General features: G+C 34.7%; 1 protein-coding gene across 3 annotated transcripts in view; it reads right to left on the reverse strand.

The window, feature by feature from the left end:
- Positions 1 to 3579, reverse strand: part of BTBD9 (BTB domain containing 9) — a 501893-nt gene that overhangs the window by 443453 nt on the left and 54861 nt on the right. Inside the window, exon 1 of one of the 3 annotated variants that reach the window (XM_027876441.1) lies at positions 2859 to 2976. The exons of the other annotated variants lie outside the window; for them this stretch is intronic. The gene's annotated coding sequence lies outside the window, so the exon portion shown is untranslated. Of the gene's footprint in view, positions 1 to 2858; positions 2977 to 3579 lie in introns of those variants that run through there. 3 annotated transcript variants of the gene reach the window in all.

Raw genomic sequence — 3579 nt, forward strand, 5'->3', positions numbered from 1 at the left:
AAGAATTGGGATAGTCAGATTGGTCTGTGATCTAGAACATAAGAAAAAGCTGAAAACCATTCCAACGTCAATTAATGCAATACATTCCAGAACAGTTAATATTTCTTTCAACATTTTGAAGTACATCATTGAGAAATTTGCAGCCTTGAGATTCCCTATCAGTATGGAACTGAATGAAATTACAGACATCTTTCAATGTAATACTGCACGGAATACCAACTTTATCAGAAACAAGTCTATGAATCATCATAGTTTTTAAAATATATCAAGCAATAGGAAGAAAATATCAAATCTTTTTCTTTCTTTTTTTTTTAAAGGCAGTTGGGGTTAAGTGACTTGCCCAGGGTCACACAGCTAGTAAGTGTCAAGTATTCAGTCTGAGGAGGAATTTGAACTCAGGTCCTCCTAACTTCTGGGCCGGTGCTCTATCCACTGCGCCACCTAGCTGCCCCAAGTCTTTCTATACCACACAGAAGTTTGCTGGCTTTGAAGATGACAAGTAACTTGTTTAATGCTTGTTTAAATGAAGGAAACAAGTTTCACTTTTTCTGAAAGATAAATAAAATCTGATCTTGGAACACTTTGAAAGAAAGGATTTTATCCATTAATTGGCTTACCTGGCAGGTATTTTTAACTATATGAATGAGAGAAATTTTTTGACTCAAAGTCTTAAAAATCACCATTATGGATGCTACTAAAAAAATTACAACTTTCTTGGCTAAGCTGCCAATATGGTAGCAAAAACTAGAGTCAGAGATCTTTGAAACTTTAAAATGATGAAGGAAGTACTCTATCAAGATGCAGATGAGATATAAAATTCCTTATCAATTTCACTGAAAAGAGAAATCTGTTCCTAAAAAAAATTTTTTTAATTAAAAAAAGAGAAATCCGAAAACATCTAAAAACATTTTAGAACTCTTTCAAAAGTTATTTTTATCTTGGTGTCATTAAAGCTGAATCACAGTCCTTTTCTTCCTGATATGATGATAACCTATCCAAAGACAAAGTTATTGGTCACTGGATAAAAATTTACTATAACTGGAGTTTACTTTAAAAAACTTTGTAAAATTTTGGTGCTCCTCGACAGAGATTTGTCCTCGACCTAGAAAGCAAACTATTGAAAAAGCTTCAATCTGCAACAATATATCTTTGCAAATCAGGATTTTTTTAACCCATGTAATCATAAAAACAAAATACTTGTCAAACAATACAATTTAACATTCTTATACAAGCTAAGCAACAATAGCTTTCACAAAAAAAGATAAAAAATAAATTTAACTTTAACATCTATATTTAAATGCATTGTCTATTTAATGCCTTAATAAACATATCTGAACACAAATTAGTTTTGAATATTTTATTACTATTTCAATATAACTTGTTTCTTTTGTAATTCTACATATTTTATTTTGTGTTTTAAAATAATTCATAGGAAAAGGGGTCCAGATGCCTCAAAAAGCTCCTTTGGTGTCAGACCTACAACACCAAAGAGTTTTTAAAAAACCTTGCTGTTCAGGACTGGTCTGACAAATCCTAACCCATTAGGTGATAAAAAGATTCCAAAAAGCACTAGAGGTCTTAGCCTGACCAGTTTCCAAAGAACTCACTGCTTCTGCCTATTTTCAACAATGTCTTTATCTTCTTCCTTACTTCTTATCAGGAAGTATATCTTCGCAGCTATCCTAATTAGGGTGGAAGGGAAGAGAATAATTTTATTTAAAGAGCACCTACTATGTTCCGGGCACTGTGCTTAGAGCTTTGCAAATATTATTTCATTTGATCATTTAATTAAACTCTTAAAGTTTGATCTTGCTTATTCATATAATCCCAAAGTATGAGGACCTCAGAGTTATCTAATCCAAACTATTCTTGAATATAATTTCCTCTACAACATTCCTGACAAAAAGTCATCCAATCTCCCCTTAAAGGCTTTCAGTGATTGGAAACTCATTATCTCCTGAAGCAACTCAGTTCATTTTGGGACCTCTCTAATTGTTAGAAAGTTTTACCTTCTATGGTGCCAAATTTTGTCTCTAATTTTTATCAGCTACATTCTGCTTTCTGAGGCCCAAGAAGAACAAATCTATTTCCTCTTCCATATGACAGGCCTTGAAAAATTCCCTCTCCCCTTTCACTTTTCCATGGAAAACATCCTGAGTTCCTTTGTCAGAATCCTCATGTGACATGTTTCTAGTTCCTCTAAGATAGGTATTCTTAACCTGGGATTCATGGATCCCTTGGAGGTCCACGAAGAGATTTCAGGAGATCTGTGAACTTACATAAGAGGGGGGAAAAAAAATCACATCTTTATTTCAATATAACTGGTTTCCTTTGTAATCCTGTATATTTTATTTTGTGCATTTAAAAAACATTATTATGAGAAAGGGTCCACACATCCAACTGCCAAAGGGGCTATGTAACATAAAAACTGTTTAAGTTTAAAAAAAGTTAAGAACACCTGCACTAAGAGGAAATCTGGCTTTTTGCTTCCCTTTTCTTTCCAGGTCAAAACAGAAAAAGAGAAAAATATTACAGCTATATGACATAACTTTCATGACTGATTTCTCCATGACTTATTTTTTTAATCAGAAAAATACCTCTTCAGTAATCAGGTTACTAACTCACTTTAAACTTCACCTAACACCTTCCTTTTTCAATGCCTAATTTCTACTGAAATGGTTATTCTGTCAACTGTTTTATAAGCTGCTTTTACCCTTCTCTCTGCTTTTGAACATTTAAAACTAAATCTGAACAAACTGAATGAATCATCCAGAATGTACAGCAGTTTCCTCTAGTTAAACAGTTAAACGCTAATGAAAGACACTGGATAGTATACAAATACAAAAAATTCATCTCACCTGCAGAAATGGTAGACAGTATATTAGCTCTGAAGCTACTGCTGAATTGCAGGTTGCTGCCTTTCACTGCAATAGAAAGCTATGGGGATGAAGACTGGTTCATGACTTGCTGAGCAATTAAATTGATTGTGAGAGAGTAACTGGGCCTATGGGATAGAAAGAAGGGAAATCTACTGACAAACAGGGTCAAATATATTAGAGATGCTCAATGTAACAATGGCTGTCAAAAGTGTGATCCAAACCAATCCAGAGAAGAAGACACGGTGAGTCACAGTGTACTGTGAAGGAAGCAGATGAAGACAGCACAAAGTGAGGATATCAAGGAAATGGGAAGCTTCTTAGAATATTGGTGTCAAAAGTAATTGAAAAATTCTGCAAGGCAGATTATGTGGGCAACACAGGGATTTCACAGGACAGCTAAGCATAGGAACAGGCCTATCCTGACAAGGACAAGCTTTCCTGATCTTAGAGGAACCCCTCTTTCTATAGATCCTTGAGATATGGCAGGACAGCATTTTTCACTTAAACTATCTTCTGGATAATGGACACATCTTAGGGGCAAATGGAGAATTCCTTAAAACCATGAGGCATAATCCCCTCTTATAGAATTTTCATTTTTCTGGCTCTTCCCACCCCTTTCCCTCTACCCCCAACCCTTTTCAAATACCAAATAAATGTTTTGTGTGTGTGTGTGTGTGTGTGTGTGTGTGTGTGTGTGTGT

The sequence above is a fragment of the Vombatus ursinus genome, unplaced genomic scaffold, assembly GCF_900497805.2.
Source record: "Vombatus ursinus unplaced genomic scaffold, bare-nosed wombat genome assembly UNPS02014811.1, whole genome shotgun sequence".
NCBI classification, from domain to species: domain Eukaryota; kingdom Metazoa; phylum Chordata; class Mammalia; order Diprotodontia; family Vombatidae; genus Vombatus; species Vombatus ursinus.